A 21,302-nucleotide genomic window follows, 5' to 3' on the forward strand; every position below is an offset into this window, starting at 1 on the left:
AGCAGTAGTGAATTCATGAAATATCAGTTTAGTACGCGAATACAGTGTTTCGTTTCCGTGTGAATTTAGTAGAAAGTTGGTAAAATTGTTGGTCATTTCGTAATTAGTGCGTATACAAATAATGAGAAATCAGTTATACAAGTGAAGGAATTATTTCATTTAGCTGGTGAATCCTTAAGAGTGTTATTAAAACTAATATTTGTTGGTGCCTAAAGGTTTTGTGAAATGTTTTTTGTTTAAAGGTTTCAGTGTAGTTGTGTACAAGAAATGTGACAAAAAATTTACTGTGAATTCAAGAACTTGTAGGATTATACTGGAGATTCACCTCAATTGTAAGTAGAACTTTTTTTTGACTCATTCCGCACTGATCAAAAATGCATTTTTTATATACCTTTTTGTATACCTACGTATTATACTTGGTAAAACCGAAGAAAAAATATTTTAATTCTTCTATATCATTTGAAGTAAAAGCCACTTTGTTCTTTTTTTCTGAAATATCGAGACTAGGTTGAAATAATTTTTTCTCGTCTATCTAGGAGATGTTGGATTTTGTTTCGAAACTAGAAAATTGATCTGTTGCTATCGCCTCTTAATAAAAACTTTCCAAAGTCTAAACTTGTGGTCGGATGCTTATGAAGGGGAAGGAAGGCCTAGTCATTAAAAATGTCACCAAAAATTCCTATAGCCGGAATTAAATCAAATAATAGAATGAATATCGTAATTCGTAAATAAATGAATGAAATGGCTTCATCTCAAAAAGGCAAATATCTTACTCAGAAATATCTCATGTTCATCATTGAGGATGACAGTGTTCCATGTGAGTAAGTGAAATTTTACCTCTCATATAATAATATTGCGTAGCAACCCTGTGAATGATATTTGATTCAATTCCATAACAAGTGTTTGGAATACAAACTGAATAGAAAAGGTGTTTTTTGTATAATTGAACGTTCTTGCAATAGTCATTGTTTCGGAAGTAGGTATTTTTTTCTTATGATTCAATGTTTACATGAAAGTAGATGATTTGAGAGGATTTTTCCTTCCAGTTTGTGTCTGAAACTTACTTCTTTGCATGATCTACACATCTTTGTAAAAAGTTTATTCTGAAATGAATTGTTTTCTTCCTTTCTTTGAAAGATTCCCATAATTCATTATATGAAGATGTAGAAATAGAAAACCAAAACCTTTTCTCCCAAAAATTAAACCCCCCTAAACCCCTTTTGATTCAAATGAATACTTCTGTTCATTACCTTTTGAAATTTCATAAAAAATGTGTTATATTAGTGAATACCAACCGAGCTTTTAGCACGGTGGAATTAATTCAAGAGAATACATCTGAAATTATTATTTCTCATATGTAAAATAATTGAAAGAAGCCAAGTGTGTATATTTTTGGACAAAAATACTGAATCTATGAGTTAGTAGTCGCTTACGGCAACTTAAGATGAGCCCACCAAAGAGTAGTTCAACTGGGCTTTCATAAGAGAACCATTAACATATGTAACTAATAATTAACTAGGTGAATTTCATTAGTTTGAAAGAACAAATTCGATTGAAAATTAAAATGAATAGCTGAAAATAATAGTTATATCAAGCAAAAGAAACTGAAATGAAATTACAATAAAATCAAGTAAAAAATTTCACCGAATAATTGAAATGAAATAAAAGCCAAAAGATTTCAATGCAAGTTACTCACTTCACGACGTTGCGGTGATTGTCATCACCCGAAGACGATTGTGGATGGTATCAATCGAAACGTCGTGAGGTGACTTGGCTTAGAATCTTTCAATTTTCATTTCATTTTTATTGTTCAGTTCTCAATTTTTTAATATAACTGCAGTTTTATCCCAATAACCCATCGACATATGTTTCAATCACCAAGTGATCATCTTCAAGAGAAATTTTAAACTAGATTTAACAGTTCCATTTTCCTCTTGAAGATGATCATTTGATGATCGAAACAGTAGTCGAGGTGTTAAAAAATAACGGTTGGTGTTGGGATAAATCTCTAGTAATATTCACTACTACACCAAAGGTCCCAAACAGTGCATCATAAGATTTAAATTTTTTCCTTAATTTTTATTTTGTTGTAATTTCATTTCAGGTTTTTTTTTCTTAATATAACTGTTATTTTCAGCTATTCAATTTAATTTTCAATTCCATTTTTTGTTTCACCTTCGAACAAACCTAATAATTAGGTTTTGAAATTTGTTATATTAATTTCTATAACATCAAAATATGAATAGTTATCACAAAAGAATTATTGAATTGTATAGCGGAATATAATCATAACTACTAATCAGAATCTAGGTTATCACTTTGTTTACGGAATTTTTATTTCATCATTCTAAATGGTGTTATGAATGTTGAATAGTAATGCTAGTTTAGAATCGAATTGTGTTGCGAAATATTAAATTGTTGAAACCAAAGACATTATTCATAGTTTCTGTTATAGAGATACCATACCTATCTACTCGTACCAGTTTACTTTTTTTTACAATCGCCGAGACGAGATGAAAATCATGCGCCAAATTTTTGTGCTCACAAATTCCATGAAGCAGCAGTAAATAAATATCCGAGTGCTAATTGACGTAGACGACAACCGATTGTGAAGTCATCTCGGAAATGATTGACTAATGAAAATTATTGTTCATTTCAAATTAGGTGTATAATTTTGTTTTTAAAAACCGAAGGTTCTTCAATAGGATGTTTTCATCAGGAATATTTGCTGAAATTTCGCATTTTTATTTCCCAGTATATAGTTCCCAGCGCATTTCACAGTAATAGATTCCTTTCATTTAAGTGATTGTACGTATTTAGAATAACTAATATAAAATTTTGAAAAATTACCATGCTATTCAGATTCGGTAGTTTCAAGTTCAATACATGCACATATCATGGAGCTAATCTTTTTAATTCTTTAGAACAACGATAAAAATAAAATGAAAACAACAATAAAATTCAATTGGCGCTCCGGGGCGACTTCATTGATTCCAGTGGCGCATTTGCTTTTCCAGCTGCAGGAAAACCCGGAAAAACCTGCAGCACCACATCATCTGAAGATCTTGATCTAACAATGTCCTCTCTCATAAAACAAAATGTAGGGCGTCTCCAGAGGCTCCAATAAACTAAATGCATCGCCAGAACACTTTTTGACACGACTATCGTCAAACTTAAACCAGTCCGTTTCTTCTTTGACCAAGGCGTAATAATGACCAAATTCAACGCCATGCAGAACCACAGTGAACAATGACTGCATGAATATTATAATAGTGGTCTGCTAGGTTGAAATGTTCATCTATTTCGATCCTTCCAAAGAGTTTCTTGCTTCCGTTAGAGGTTGAGTCTTGTTTGAAAATCATCAGTGTTATTATTAGATTAACTGGAGCCTCAGCTATACTTGTTTCCTTATACCAGTCAGTTAGTTTGGCGCATGTTTGACAATACAGTCGATCATCACCTGTTAAAACTTCCATTTTCAGATGATTTAACAATGAGCTTTTCACGGACTGGTTATTAGTCGTATTAGGAAAAGCTAGATGAAGTTCCAGAAATTCACATAAATTTTCAGTACTTCTTGAACATTTACCACAAAGTAAAAAAGTGAGGATTTTTCCAGCAAAAGATTTACAAACACAAGACGAGATGGGTTGTACGGAATCATTCAGTCCAGAGCGGTCGAGAGCATTGATTTTGCTATTGTTTTGCTCACGAAGAGTATTCAACAAGAACCCCAAGAATTCGGAACAATCCTCTTGTTGTCCTAACGAGTATCTAGTGGACTTCAAAGACTCCAGGAAATCGGTTGGAGGGAAAGATGATACCTTCTTACGAAACTGCAGCTGCATGAACAGTTGTTTGAGTTTGATGAATAAGTAGGAAACATTCCCGTTCTCGTTCATCATTAAAACTTCGTTCTTGAAATTCTTCGTAATGAACAACACTTGTGAAATGCTATTCATGTAGCAAGTGTTTTCTAAATTATCCAATCCAATTTTCTTCTCTAGATTTTCAGGACAACTATCTACTGATTCGTAAGGAAGAACATGTTTCACAGAATCTCCATAAGAACCATTTCTCAAGCTGCGATCGATCCTTCCAAGTGAAGAAGGGTTTCGTAGAGGGATCGATTCGGCTTTTGCTTAAGAAGCTCTTCCACTGAAAGGGTACCAGTTCTACGAGGACTGCAACTCATTTTTTGGGGGCAAGAATGACCTGAGTCCACTGACCGCACTGAAAAAGAAGAAGGTGGATCAATCACTTGTGAATTAACCTTGATAGGAGACTGATGAATATCCACATATCTCGGCTTGTTTCGAAGAGGTTTCAGTTCCGTACGGAAATTAGGGCAATGCATGATCTCATCTAAATTATGTGAAGGAGGAATAGTTCCAAGTACTGAAGCAGCATTGCCACGTTGAATATTTACTCATATGGAGTAAATATTACTACTTATTGAGATACAGTAATGGATTATCGAGATTGGGAGTAATAATTTTCAAAAGAAAGTGAAATTGTGCAGTATCTACCTTGAAAATTTCTTTGTAAACTTGTAACCATTTCTATAACATATATGAAGTATTGAAATACAAAAAATATCCATCACAAATTTGGTAAAAGACTAGGTAATGTTCAATAAAACAAAAATTCAATTTAATTAATTATAAAAATTATTTCAACAGCTTAGGTTGCATTTAAACTATGAAATTTTTCAAACTATGAGCAAACTGAAAATTAACATTTTTATATTACATATTCAGTAAATAGTAAGTCAGTACGAAAAAAACAAAAATATTCTCCATTTTAACTGAAATAAAATTCTCAAACCTCAAGAGTATATCTGACTGTCACGAGGCTCTTGTTATCTTTTTCCACTAGAGGACAAGGCGCAAAATTATGCAAAAAACCTCAATGACTTTAATGTGGAAAAAATTCGAAAGAACTGAGATACAACAGTAAAAACAGTGACAACTATAATGATCCATTGCGAAATGATACAAGAATGTTGAAGATGATCACTTGGTGTTCAAAACACGTGTCGAGGAGTCAAAATAACGGTTTGATGTTGGGATGAAACTCCGTTAATATTCACTACATAGGGCTTATTGGAATTCATTTCAGTCTTGCAAAACTCTGGATAAATATCCAAGCTGCCTCATATTCTATAAAATAAACTGAATCACTGACAAAATATATTTCAGTGCATAAAGCCACACCTCTTGATATATTGTCTATGCAAACGAAACATGCAACTATTTCCTGAAGATTCTCCCCAATAATGATAGAGATTGGTTGGTCTGTGAAATCGTACTTTTGATATTTTCCAGATTTCAAATGTAGCGCATTCTGTAGATCACCAATGTTTTGTTAATTCAAAACATATTCAAGTTTTGAAATATACATATGGTAAAACCGATATGAAAAACTCTTCATAACGTTACATTCATACATACCTACCCTAAAAATATGCCTTACAATGACAATTTCAATTGCGGCATCTCAAAGAAGATCAAAAATCATCGAAGTTTCTCTGATCAGACAGTGTTTTAATTTTTTGAGAGAATTCTTCATTGTGGAAATATGAAACCATCGGAGTGTAATAGTGTTTATGTGGGACAATGTGGTCGAAATTTCCAAAAATGGTATGCTGAACATGAATGGTCCTTCAGACTAGGAAAAAATTATTCGACGTTTTCGAACCATTCCTTGGCATGCAACTACAAGTTTCGGAATCTAAACGATACGGAAATTTTGCACTATGCAAGGAAGGGTTACAAACTCAATCATTTAGAATCTTTCAAAATTAACAAGCATAAACATTGCGGGTGCAACCTGTTAAATGATCAAATCGATTTAGTTTACTCACCGGTTTCAAAATTGGCACATCCGCATTGTAAACTGTGAATTCAGGTACTCAAATCAAGCTAAGTACCTCTATTAGTATCTACAGGGGTGATATAAGGGCTAATGTAATGAACCATTGTTAGTTTAAAGTTTAAGTTTGAAAATGTCCTTATAGGACGAAACTGCAGTAACGTTAGTTACAAATAAAAGTGGTAAAAAACATAAAGTTTCGATTCTCTTTTCTTCATTATGATTTCCTACCACGTAGTAACCGGCTACAACCGTTGCCGTTAAAACCATCAAATCATTTCACAGTCCTTTTACATTTTCCTGAAGAATATCAGTTCACGCTATTCATATATTTTATATTTTCGTCGAGATACAGAATCAACAACATATTAGCCAGGAATAGCACGCCATCTAAAAAAAACTCATCGTACCTATAAAAATTTTAACATTCATTGTAACTTCTTATTTGTCCTAATCCGCCATGTTGGTGGACACTTACATGATTTCAAAAATGCGCATATTTTACGGGTAATTGAATGAACAAATCACCGTTGAACACAATAAATTTAGAACAAACAAAACATACAGGTGGGGATGAAAGAGTACGTTTACATATGAAAATTACCTTTTCATGACTGTAAACTTATAAAAAACTCAATTCAAAAACGAATGCTTTTTCTGGTGACATTCTTCTATTTATATGTTAGTTACTAGTGACATTTCAGAAAAAAGCGGTTGGTATTTGCCGCCGCCTACTATATCAAATTCGTAGATTTGGATTTTTAGTTTGACATGAGTGATAAGAAAAACACAAAGAATGAAGTCAAAAAACATTTGAATTACTTTAGGAATATTGACAGCATCAGTCGTTCCAACTATGCCATTAACCTTAAAAACGTAAAATACAGAGATATATAACCAAAAAGCAGCTCCGTACATTTTTTAACATTTTTATTGGAAAAATGTTGATTATTGAAGTGAAAAGTGTTGAAGAAGGAGAAATAAGGTGTAAACGTGACCTAGTGAATAAATACTTGTGTTTTTAAATAGTTTATCTTGTGAAAAAGAAGGCTGAAAAGACCTTCTCTGAACTTTGAAGGGCCGCGTTACTTTGTAAATAAGAAAGAGCGCCGCTTTTTTCTCTCGGATTCGTTATATACGCATCAAAATACGCAAGTACACTCAAAAAATTTTTTCAAAATCGCCGGGTGCCCTCTTAACGAATAGTAACCAAATCCTTTTTGTAACGTAAGTATATTAATATTGAAATACTGATAAAGGAAAATTAGTTGCATCATTCAAATATATATATATATATATATATATATATATATATATATATATATATATATATATATATATATATATATATATATATATATTATATATATATATATATATATATATTTTTTTTTTTCACTTCTCGTAACCTACACTCAAATGAATGATTTTAAGGGAATATTATCCACAAATCCAGTGGCGTAGTCAGATTTTTATTACAAAACGCTTGCACCACAAATCTCTCACATTACCATATTTTCAGGAGTTATAACTGTAGAACGCATTGAGCTGTTGACTTCGGATTTTCACTGTACAAATTCACTGGTGTTCTACTTGGTGATGACAGTGTTGACAGATCTCAAATATGTCTATAATCTGAATAAAAATTACAAACAAATACGTTGTTTCCAAAATTGAAGTTGTTGTAACTTCGTTGTTAACAAATATTTTTTAATGAAAATTTGACAGTTTTGATTTATAACGACTACGAATCCAGTGGTGTAGTCAAATTTGAAAACAAAAATTGCCTAATAAACTTTTGCCGTTTTTGACAAACAAAAAAAACCATAGAGTGCCTTGGAAATGAAACTAAAATTGTGAAAGTTAGTGTCAAGATACAGTTTTTCATGCTTAATATTTCAATAAAAAAAAATTGAGATTGATTGAAAAATGCACATTCTACAGGGGTGGTTCCATTTTAAATGGGTCACACTGTATATATATATATATATATATATATATATATATATATATATATATATATATATATATATTGTGATTCTTATATAATCAGAAATGATTATTGAATAACACAATTAGTTAGCTCCCTAACTATATTATTAAAGAGGAACTGTTGGAAGGTAGGTTTACTATATCGATTACTTGAACTATGTCAAAACTCCTTTGACATCTGTCGAAGAAGTAAAAAAATAAATAATCAGAAAGGAATAACTGCCAATATCTTAGAATTTTTTAGTTCATTTCTGAAGACGGAGGCAGATTTTGGCCTCCGAAACGTTAAGATAAGTATTGTATTATTTCTTAGCAATTTTTTGATAGGCAGCATTGTTAAATACGACAAGTTACTGATAAATAGAAGATTTTTCTTTGTGAAAAAATACTTTGATTTTACGCAGTAACTTATCGGGGTAAACTAAAAAGTTTGCCCTTCTACACTTGTATAAAGTTTCAGATTTTGGAAGGTAACAAATACCCAAAGAAGGTAGATAAAAAACTGATTTTCCTCAACAAAAATGACTTTCGTTGAATATCACTATTCAATACTTGAGAAAGCAAGATTTATTTTGAACTAAAAATTGGAGCCAATTTCATAAAAGAAATATTAAAGTAAAATCTATAACAACTTGAATTTCATTAGTTCGGACTTAAATTGTCTGATATCTTATAAAATGATTTAAAATCCCTGAAAGAACTAATAAAAAAGAAGAATTAAAAAGAGTAGCTGAAAATAACATTATATTAATAAAAAAAAACCTGAAATGAAATAACAGTGAAATAAAATACAAATAATAATAAAACAATTGGACAAAAACTAAAAATGAAAAATTAAGAGATTCCAAGCCGTCACTTCACGACGCGACGTTTCGATTGTTTGTATCCACAATCGTTTTCGTGTGATGACTGGTCATCATGATAAGTCATTGCTTGATTCAATATATTTTTATAAAAGAACAATGTTTTGTTTATCAATAAGCTATATCAGAAATCTATAAAAAAGAGTTCGGAATTTATCCATAGTTAAGTGTTTGCCAAAAATCTGCCCCCGTCTTCAAAAGTACGCATTTTCCACTTTCTGAATCGTTTTTTTTTTTCAAACCTGCTCTGTAGATTTCAAACGAAATTTGAAATATCAAGTGCGTTATTGATTAAATTATTTTCAATAATAGCCATTATTTAGAAGAATAGATACTTAGTCATACACAGAAAAATATAACGATGAATGATATTTACTGTTTCAAATTTTATTGCAGTTTTAGTGATAGTGTCCTGTCTTCGTCAGTGCTGAAATTCAAAACTCTTGAAGTAATGTTGAAATAGTTTCATCTTTCATTCGTTTCACTTAATGACAATTTGAAAAAATATGTACTCGTTTCACGTTGCACCTAATTTTTGACTTGAAATAGTTATATTATATTGTCATCAACGAAGAAGTGATTGGAACACAATGAAATTTGAATATACTGTCTTTCAAATGAAATATATTCATTCAATTATCGAATCTTATGTTTGAAAATTTATTCAATATGATACTTCATGCAGAAATAAATAGGTAAATTCAGCAGATGAGACCAGTCATCACCTGATTACGATTGTGTATACTAACAATCGAAACGTCGTGAAATAACTTGGCATGGAATCTCTTCACTTTTTATTTTTATTTTGAATTTTTGTTCAATTGTTTTCTTTTTACTTGTATTTTTTTATTGTTATTCCATTTCAGTTTTTTTTGCTTAATATAATTGTTATTTTCAGCTATTCTTTTTTATTAGTTCTTTCAGGGATTTCAAATCATTTTATAGGTATAATATCAGAAAATGGAAGTCCGAAGTAATGAAATTCTTAATGAAACATTGTCAATCATCTTCAAACAATTACAACTTATTTTCTATAATAATTTGAAAATATTTTTGATAATAACCTGGTACGCTGGACTTTAATTAAAGCGTTTATTGTTGAAAAATCCTGACTATAAAAAATTGTGATTTTTTAGAATGCTTTTTTTATGTGTGCTTCTAAGAAATAATGGACAAGAGACGGCTATTATAACTTTACAATTGAATTGAATTTCACTTGTTTTTGGGGTTTATTAAAAGATCTAGCAACTAAAATATTATTCTAATGCAAAAAATGACACAACATCGGAAAGACGCTACAGAAAATACTTAAAAAATGAAAACTATACGTATGTGCGTTATTTTCTCTCTAGTTTTAATGTTCGAAATTTTGGAATAAGAAATTCCTTGATTTGAAAATGTTTTATGGCAAATTAGGTATGTTCATAAATAATTTACGCAATCACGAGTGCAATCATCTTTATGATCTGCTGGTAGATAGTTTTCAAGGGAAAATTATATCCCAAGTCGATTGGAAAAACATAATTTCACGACCATTTGTTGACCCCATACGACTTAACCTTGAAAATATCATCTTGTGCTTCTTACAAAAGATTCATGAAATTTCGGCCTCTAATTCAAATTTTCAAAAGACACGGTGAGTATGCTGCTCAACCAGCCGATGAAATATGTTTCAATATCTACTCATTTGAATATTTTTTATATTTTCCGTGAGAAAACGAAATACCTATCCTATTTTTACATAACCAACATATAAGTAAGTGGAGACAAGCTATTCAGTGAAATATGAAAGTTTATCTATTTGAACAATTTATATCCAGTTATGATGAATGAATTTATATCAGTGTTGCCATATATTAACAATTTGTAACTTGGAATGAATTGTAGATTTCTGTACATTCACTTCGACATTTACGTTGGCCAATAATACTTCCATATAGTCATTTGAATATTTCATACTTTTCAATTCAGTAATTTATTACTTTATATATTTTTGATTCAAATATGTAATGGAACTGCATTTCCAAAAATCAAAACTTTCGTGAGTTATTTATGTACCTACCTCAGTATTATAGGTAGGATAGATATAATTCTAAAAATAAGTTGGAAACATTCTAATATAAGTATTTGTTTATTATGATTATATGTTTGATCGATTAAAATACTTGATAGTTGAAAAACAACAGGAATTGTTTAAAAAATTTTTAGTCGAAAATAATTTGACTATTTACTTTCAGTATACTCGTATACAGGCCGTTTTTTTATCATGTGGTAACATTGCTATATTCTAAACCGTAACAGATACGAAGACGATTAAAAGGGGAAAAAGGTAACTGTCATCGGAAACAATACGATGATCGAAGAAAATTCACGGGGATAAGTAAATATTCGATAAAACGTTTCGTGTCAACATGGCCACCATCAACTTTTTTTCAAATACGGACCTATCTTTTTTAATGCAGATATTGATGAAGCGATAAATTCACAATCCAAGGGTATATCACATTTGATATTTTTATAGCGTTTCATTTGAAATAACCACCATCCCGTAATTAAATGGATATATTTCATTTGAAATAGAGTATATTTAAATTTCATTTTGTTCCAATCAATTCTTCGTTCATGTAAACAAGTTTAAAATTAGGTGCAACGTGAAACGAGTAAATAGTCTATCAAATTGTCAATAAGTGAAACGATTGAAAAAATAAAAACTATTTCAACATCACTTCAAGAGTTTTGTTTGAAGTTGTTTACTATTCCACATTTGAATTTCAACACCGACGAAGACAGAATATTATTACTTAAACTTTGTAATAAAATTTGAAACAGTAAGCATCATTTATCATTACATTTTTTTGCGTATGGATATATAGGTATATTCTTCGAAATAATGGCTATTTTTGAAAATAATTTTATCAATAACGCATTTGATATTTAAAATTTCCTTTAAAATCTACCGAGTAGTTAAAAAAAAACGATTCAGAAAGTGGAAAATGCGTATTTAAAATATTTAATTTTTTCATTTCTGAAGACGGGAGCAGATTGTTGGCAAATTCTCAACTATTGGTAAATTCTAAACTCTTTTCTTATAGATTTTTGATATAGCTTATTGATATATATTGAATCATGCGATGACTTATCGGGGTGAATTAGTTTTCCATTTCTATATCAGTATGAATGTTTTTTCAGATTGTGGGAGATGAAAATACCCAAAAAGGTTAATGCAAAACACACTTGTCATTCAGCAATATCCAAGCTTCTTTCAACATCTGTTATTGTTGCACGTCAATATTTTCTTCAACCAAACGTGAAGTTATGTGTTTTTCTAAACAAACATAACATAAAATCAACCTTAAAATCTCCACTACAAATGCAAAAGGCGAGCCAAGAAGTATTAGTGACTTCCACTTAGAATTACTCTCCAGTGAGTTGTTATATTCTCTTCAACAATAAAGTTCACTTGATTACCAAAAGTATAAGTTTATAATTGCCTGAAGGACACTGTTTTACTGAATACAGGATATTATTGAATCGAAGGGTATCCGGTTGAGCAAACGATGTTTTTTCTGTGTCAAAACTTGTTGAGGAGGAAAACATTCTGAGTTGGCTTTTCTCATATCTCTCCGACAAGACTCAGGTAGCATCGTCATTGTCATTAACGATATAAAACCAATGTTTTGAATTTACATAAATCTAATTGTACGCATATGTCTTCAAGTGCAAATCTCACAGTAAAGTTTGTTTTTGAATACGTTCAAAATCTGCATTAATTTTCAGTCAGACCTTTCCAGATTATCGCAAAATTATGCTATCAATGAACATCTCAATAGACTTAATAATAATATCTATAATTGTGCTTGTATTTCATTTACCTAAAAAGGTTACCCACTTTCAATTTCAATATTCAATATGGAATAACCCATTACTAGAAGGGACAACACAAAAGATTTGGGCGTCATTTCTGATAGTAAAATTGGCTTTTTGATTCACATAGAATATACAATTTTTTTTTTATTTGAACAAAGACGCTTCAACCACATAGGGTTATTAGCGTAGGTTGATACAAATATATTATATAGTGCTATATTACATGTAAGATATTAATGTGTTTCAGAGAAGCAAAGAGACTGTCAATATTACAATTTTCTCTAAATATGTCTTCGCTAGTGCTAGTGCTAATTTTTCCAATACTTATTTCTGCTGTTTCAATTATCATCTGTGAAAATCACTCAACAAGCTGGTCTATGTCTGGATGTAATATTCCATTCTCTTTCATGGTTGATACTTTATTATCTATGAAGGATTCATAGTAAGCTTGTAAGCTTGATATAGATGGAGCCAGTGGCGGATCAACACATTTGCCGCCAGTAGGTTATTCAAATTTTGCCGCCCCTTCTGATATCTGCATTTCGATGCCTTACTCGGACGAAAGACGGTGGACGAAAATATTTCAGAATTAAAAGACTAAAAAATGATTCTTTGTTTTAAAAAAAATCAATAACTGATTACAGTCATTCTAAACCTGTCCAGTACATTTTCTAAACATTTATTCTAAACCAGTTTAGTAAATTTTCTGAGCTTCTAAATAATGTAATCCATGAAATCAATAAATACTAACATACAGCAGCATACGAATCTCTAATAAGCAAAATACTGATATTTAATCATTGGATTCCAAAAATACTGCACAGTTTCTAAACAATTAGTATACTCATCACAATTATTAAACTGTATAAGAATACTTAATTTTTCATAAATGGCTGACAAATGATGTATATAACCCACTAAACACTTTTGTTTTGACAAACATTGAATACGGGAAGGAAGATATAGAGCGGCTGACGCCGCTCTATATCTTTCTCTCTTGCTCCCGAACTCAATGCTGCCACACGTAATGTGACGTTCGGCTTCTTTCGGCTCCCTCGGCGACCCGACCTCCGACCTGCCCCTCGCGCTTTAATTTCGGCCAGACACTCTTAGCGAATGATCGTCATCCGTTCCCGCACCGCACTCCAAATAAGATTACCAACACAACTACGTAGTATAAAAAAAGTATTAGCAGATTGACAAACGTCAAATTCCCCACGTTGACAGGTTCTGTTAAGTGGTGAAGTCTAATAATATTTAGGTATTTATTTATTTTTTATTTCTGTAGGACAAATTTTTCGGACAAATTTGCCGTCCCCTAAAATCCGCCGCTCTAGGCCAAGTCTACTCAGCCTGCTAGTAAATCCGCCACTGGATGGAGCATATTCTGACAGAATAAATGTAATGTAAACATTTCGTATTGGTTATAATATCCATTAATGTTCCATTGAAGTACCGACGTGATTTTTTTTTATAGAAAGAAAAATGGGAAGACTGGACTAATAAGTTTCCTGGGACGTATCACTATCTTCCATGTCGCTAATCGAATTCCGTTGGCGGGAGTTGGACTGATGAAGCGGAGATAGGGTAGAGGGTGAAAGCACTCGAATGACCTATGAATAGTCAGATCTCGGAAGAATAAGTCCAGTCATCACCCGTAGATGATTGTGGATAGTAACAATCGGAACGTCGTGAAATTCTTTCAGGGATTTCAAAGAATTTTTTATCATATTAGACAATGGAAGTCCGATCTAATGAAATGCACTAGGTTTTGGTCTAACTTGCGTAACTCTTGCTTCAAGATTATTCTTCGAGCTGTATGGATTTCTTGGTTCATAACAATTTTTCCGTTAGCGTTGTTCATATAGAAATTATCTAGAGCATTAAATATAATTGATTGTTTCTTAGTGGGGAACTTTGGCATGTTTGGTTGGTTCAGAACAGTGAAAAACAATCTTGAAGAGTTATTGAGACTCATGTAGTCAGAAGTACCCGCCAATGAATTTTAATCCATAATTGAAAGCAGGTCCTATCGACGTCTAGTACTAACGTATGCAATTTACTATGTCCTTGTTTTATGGGTGAATTCAACTGAGAAAACAAACAATGAACTAACGGATCTTCAATAACGAATTTATTCATGCATTTTAGAGTAATAAATACATATGTTAAAAAGGCATTAATTTGGGACAACGTAAAGTGATTACTTATCTAGTTTTCATCTTCAAAATTATGAATAATGTTTTCGACTCTCCTTCTTATCATCTCAGATAACTGTTCATGTACCTACAGACAAAACTTACAATAAAAAAAGTCTTCCGTACATTTTAACACTAATTCAGAAAAAAAAATCTTCAACATGTCTCACTACAATCCTATAAAATAAAGTTGAAAAATATATGTATATAGAAAAATTTAATAACCAAATTTATTAGATATCACACACGATAACGCTTCACTATGTGGTATCCTATAAGTGTCAATGCATATATAGGATGTATAATGTAAGATATATCTTCGAAGAGAATATTGTAACTGATGTAAATTAGATACCTAGAGCTGTTAGTATTCATTATCGCCTCGACTTGTTTTTGAATGCCGTATTTGTATCCCGATTTGGAATAAATCACGTCACATATTTTTAATGATTTTAAAATATATATGAACTTCTCCCGAGAAAATACCGTCTATATCGAATATATACAATCAATAGATTAATTCTCATCTCAACCCTAGGCAAGGAAAAAGTTTTCTGACATAACGTATTAGTAGGTACTGGTTTTTTGGCAATTGTTCGGTTACGTGTTCGATGTGCAACATAACAAGTTATGGATTTGTTAGCGTTTCAGGGGTAGTGAACTAACAACCTAATTTTATCGAATCGATATTATTCCTAATATCCATTTGATCCAGAATCCAGCAAATAATTTTATCTTCTGGTTTTTCTGAAACTATCAAAATATTCAGAAAAACCAGAATAACAGAATAGGTATAATTAAATCTCTGAATAAGATTCTTCTTTGGAATCTCGTTTGAAATCATACAATACTTCAACTTTGTTGAAACTCATATTGAAAAATTAATGGATTTATATTGGAATGTATCCTTTAATACATTTTCAATTTTATTCAAGTTTCACTTGCCATCTTCGAAGTCCGCCCTTGAAGGGCCGAAGTAAAAGTGAGAAAGACTTAACAGCACGGTTGGCATCTAGGAGAGTTTGTGTCAAAATCGATAGCACTAGCCGAGCGTATTCTGCTTACAGGGTTGCGATTCTCAGTTGAAACGGTCGTTGTTATATAGGTACGTTAATCTATACAGTAAACTTGTTAGTTAAATCCTTTAAGAGAATTGTGCTCAAGAGTAAAATATTAGTATACACAGCATATATGATTATCGTTGATATCATTGAATGAAGATGAATAATGAAAAAATATAAGTACAAAAAAAGAAAATAAGAATAAAAATTCCGAATTAACTACTTCACGATGATTCAATTGTCAGTATACACAGTCGTCTTCAATTGATAACTAGTTTATCATCATTTTAATTTTTAACTTATATATTATTAACCTAAACTCATTATTCCATTTATTTAATTATTCCTTTCCATTTCAGGTCACAATAATTTGTTTCTCTACAAATCATTTTTACTATATTTTTTACATTCCATACTCCATTTTGACATTTTTTTTTAATATTATTAATTTTTTGACCAATCATATTTTTCATATATCATCATTGATAACATTTTTCATTCAGTTTGTTTTCTCTTAAATTTTCTTGACGACTCGCAATCATTCGGAGTAAAATATTTCTTGCACCCGATAAGCATTCTGGAAAGAATTGTTTATCATTTGCAAGTTTATGATCGGAGCTACTCACGGATCAAATATGTCCTGAGCAGTCAGAGGGCATCTTATTTTATACTTTAGTTATATGCCAACATCTCGCAAAACGAACCTTAAGTTCCTAAAACAAGCCAATATCAAACACCCATCTATAAGATACTTAATAATATCTGCAACATTTTTTCGACGAGTTTTTTTTGTGTAATTTATTGGTCAAAATAGAATTCATTCATTTTCAATAACGAGTAAAGACTAATTATCTCACTATGATAACACACATACGTGAACTGTCAATAATGACAACTAACCGACTAACCTAACCTCTCCTGACGCCGCCTGCTCTCGAGAAATCTTATGCGTGGTATGTTTCAAACTTGACCAGATATATACAAATAGGAAAACTAAGCGTTGCTGCAAATTTGCAACAAGATGAACGTTACTGCAGTGACGTTAATTACAAATACTAGTGGTATAAAAACAGCACCGGGAAAAATAATTGAAATCTACCGCGGAATTTTCATTTCGAACGAAGAAAATTACTTCAGTTTTATTGAAAATATACTCTCTCTATTGAGTAATTCACATCCCCGAGCGTAATTTCAGTGGGCAATGTACTTTTCATTGAGAATTAAATATTCATCTAATATATGTGTGAAATCATAACATATTATTTCATGTGAAGAGAATTACTAACTAGACGATGGGTATTCCCCCTTAGTGAAATGTAAATTTTCGCCATCTCTTTTTTGAATGTAAAATTACGCTTGTATTTGTGAGCGATTATTGTATTGTTCATTCTTGTCTACAGAAGTGCATCGGTTTGTCTGACGTGTGCATTAGAATATTTTTGTTGTTGGTGAAAATAAGTAAAGAAGGTGAGTACATTTCTTGTAAAATTTCAATAACTAGTCCAATAAACAGATGAATTCATTGAGTTTTCTCGTTATGCATTATAGAGTGTTTTTTTTATTACAAGTATATCCTAACCTCACATCGCGAATTATTTCATACTATATGGAATAGTACAACATATTTTAACTGATTTTCAAATAATTACAGAACATATATTTGAAAATGTTTGTGATAATTACTGAATGGTATTGAGAAAAAGAGAAAAAGAGATATACTCGATAGCAGTGGCGTGACTCATCAGTGACGCCGTATATGCACGATCCATTTTAAAAATGAATTTCGATGAGTAATAAAGTTTCGTATTGGTGGTTGCAAATATCGGACAATGTTAAATCGTAATTTTATTCACCTAAAAAATATATGAACGTTTTATTCGTATCTCTCATAATTTTGGATGAATTTGAGTATTTGTGATTCTTATTATTGAACATTTTTGCGATGGGAGGCAAGTTGAAACTCAAAATTGAAGGAATCGAGAAACACTTTAGGACCTTTAGGAAAAATCTAATTTTTTATTTAAACGGTTGAATATGTATCAAAAATTTTTGAGAAATATTAATATTGAAGTCAAACTAGTAGTAGTTTTTCTCTAGGAATGTGTGTTCGTCAACTTACTGTGTTTTTAGATTTCTAAACCTATTCATTTGTTGATATTTCATTTCTCTTTTAGGATAATAACAGCAATTGAGGAAAAAAGAAAAAGAAATATTACTTTCATTTCTCTTTCCGAATAATACCACCATGAGCAAGAAAGAAAATGTGTTGATTTGAAGAATGGTTTTTTTATTTTGTACTGTTATTTGACTTTTTTGAAAATGAAAAAAAAATGTTTTGTAGAATTTCATTCCAAGAATGTATATGAACTAATTTTGTATATACATATTTTTTTAATATATCAATGTGTAATATGTCTTGTGCATTCAATTATCTAAATTATGAGGAAAAATGGCCACTTAAGAGTCAAGAGTCAACATCCGATTGAGGTATCATTATCTTCAAAACTACTCTGAATACGGACCTTCTTACAACGGAATATCCCAAGGTAATATAACCCGTAAATGAAAAATTACACCGTAAAATTTTATCAGAGTATAGAATTCCACTGTGAAATTATATAAGAGTGTAAAATTCTACTGTAAAATTCTGTCAAGAGTGTAATATCTCGATATAAATTTATATCGCAAATTTACCCTATAAAGTTTTATTTCAACACAAAAGTACACTCAAAATGAAAAATTACACTGAAAAATTCCACACTTGTTTCGGGGTAGAATTACAAAATAATATTCCGCATGGAATGTGAGATCACACACGAAAGTAATTTCTCGCTAATATGGGCGGTAATTAAATTGCCACCGGTACCGGTGGAAAAATTTTTACCAGTGAGGAAGTTTCATTTGTCACTGCGGCACCTGCAGACACACCCAGGAAACAACTCCACAAATACATACTCCGAGGTGAGGGCCAGAATAATTATGATATTCCGGAGAGGTGCATTACATACCTGAAGTTCAGGTGAAAAACACCTTACATCTTGCCTCTCATGTGGACCTATGATTTTGTAGGTACGTGTGGCAGAAACCCTACTGAAAGACAACAACTAACCCAGCTGATGCTGCGCAGAACGCTGAAGTAAAACCATCAGACACCTATGAAAGTCTTCAATTTGGAAGATTCGTTGCAAGTATGCATATGCAGTTGTGTCCTGGCTTTGTCTGCAGGCGCACTAGATATCCTAGTAAATCAACTGCAAATAGAGTTTATGACTAAGTAGCTGGAATTAATTTTGTTTGGTCGGGATACTCAGACAGATAACTTCGTCTGAAGTGACCTGCCTGGTACTGATGATGGGGCAAGTACCCCGAAACCGGCCTATCGGTTGGTCGTACCGACCAAATGAAATCAGTTTCTGCTTTTCAAATGCAGGAAGTAACATGCGATGAATCATCCAAATGGAAGATGTTGCACAGGTGCCTGATGGTTTATGTGCAGTTTTCTGCTCGGCATTAGCATTAGTCTATCCGTCAGTTATCTGTCCTACAAAATCGTAGGTCCACATGAGAGGCGCAAGGGATTAGATGATTTTTTTTAAATAAATGGAATAAATTTGAAAATTTAAGTAAGACACCCTATATATTATATAGGGTGTCTTACTTAATTTAGATATATAGATATTTAGATATAGAGATATTTAGATATATATCTAAATTATTTCCATGCAGCATTTTCTATGCCTATCTCTCACTGTTCTTTATATATTGATTATTTTGTACTTTTGTTATTAAAACATAAAAAAGTGAAAATTCAATATCGCCTAACTCCAATAATACACCGAACTCAATTCTGATATCATTCACGTTTATGGTTGTATTCATTCCAGAGAAATCTTGTTTGTGTTCGTATCTTTGACAACTATTTTTTTTACTCATAGATTATATTCATAAATTACTCATTAATAGAGTATTATCCAATTTTCAAATTCAGTATCTTTCTCTAATCGTTTCTGAAATATTACTTATTTTATAGTTTTTGTGCCGATGCAAGTCTCAATTTTGTAAAACATTGAATTACTTAAATATACAAAGCATTTTTAATTTTTAAACATGGTGTGTTAAAATACATTAACCTCACTTCATACTGACTGTGTAACAAATATGAATATTTCAGGAACGAACACATTTTAAAAGGAAATTGATGAAAATAATGAAAGATATAAAAAAGTTCACTTAGAGTTATATTGGAGTTATATTACATTTGATGCTAATAGGAGTACCTCAGGTGTTTGAAATGCTGATCATTCACCTCTGAACATTGGAAGAACCATTTTTGCACCGTGTTAAGAATCACACGTTAAAAAGTGAGACCTCCTTAGTCCTTAGCTTGCACAAGTTCCGACTTTTGAGAGTTGTTGTTCGTTGCGGGCGACAGTTGGTTAACGGAAAAATTGATTCTAACAGACAGATCAGTCGTTGATCTGTGAATTTTCGAAAAGTCAGTTTATTCGAAGGCTCATCTAATCATGTTTTAAGTTCCTGTTTTGTATTAACAGATTTTTCAGTAGGTGAAATTCTGTAGAAGTAAGTTATGGTGAGGGCGGCGAACAATGTAAGAGCCCAGTCTCAATTCCTGTCGTATCCAGCGATGGTTTGTTTCGCAAAATTCTATCCATTGTGTTGCATCGTCTCTCCAATATTTAAAGTCTGATGAATTCATATTCGTGCATATTATATATTTAATTTTACATATCGAAATGCGAAAATTTTCCAAGTTCACCGCAGCACAAGATTCAACACAAGAATGATTTCTAGGTCATCTAGCATCTCTTTATAGATAGGGCAACCATATCTACCAAATGTACACAACGCATTTCATTTTCATCGGTAGAGTCGTTCCGGTTTTATGTGATTGATTACGTCCAACTATTAGTATATACTAAAACGCACTTACATCTGAAAATGACAAAACAACTTTGCTATAGAAAAATGAAGAACGAATGCTGGAAATGGAATAGATGAAATATTTTTACTTTGATTCATTACTTATAATCTGAGTGAGTGTAAAGTAGACTGGAATTCTGCTTCGTCATATCGCATGTATTACCAATAGGAACAACTCTATGACAGGGGTATTCTATACTAAAGATGGAAATCGTCAGCATATGTTTCTGTATGCTTTGTACTCCTAGAAGGAATATGCAAACAAATTTAGACTTACAGTAAAGGATAGTTTATTGAAGAGTGCAATATTTGAAATTGAAGTTTCAAGTGGGGTTTCCAACCTGCGACTACTTACTTATCTTTTGTAGTCCTACGAATATTATCTTATGTATAGTCCTTCGAAGGTATTGTTGACGCAAAAAATCGTTTTGCACTTTTTTGATGTTATGAATATGACTTTCATTAGTGGGTGATCAACTGTAACTGCAAAATCTAAGACCGATTTT

General features: G+C 31.6%; 1 protein-coding gene across 2 annotated transcripts in view; it reads left to right on the plus strand.

Annotated features, from left to right (window-relative positions):
- Positions 1 to 21,302, plus strand: part of LOC111510348 (uncharacterized) — a 226,043-nt gene continuing 204,741 nt past the window's right edge. The window contains exons 1-2 of one of the 2 annotated variants that reach the window (XM_074170557.1): positions 2 to 166; positions 243 to 332. The gene's annotated coding sequence lies outside the window, so the exon portion shown is untranslated. Of the gene's footprint in view, positions 333 to 21,302 lie in introns of both variants that reach the window. The other variant, XM_074170556.1, reaches the window with a different exon arrangement.

Source organism: Leptinotarsa decemlineata, unplaced genomic scaffold, assembly GCF_025532065.1.
Source record: "Leptinotarsa decemlineata unplaced genomic scaffold, Ldec_3_MD MMD2_P_RNA_scaffold_9, whole genome shotgun sequence".
Classification (NCBI taxonomy): Eukaryota; Metazoa; Arthropoda; class Insecta; order Coleoptera; family Chrysomelidae; genus Leptinotarsa; species Leptinotarsa decemlineata.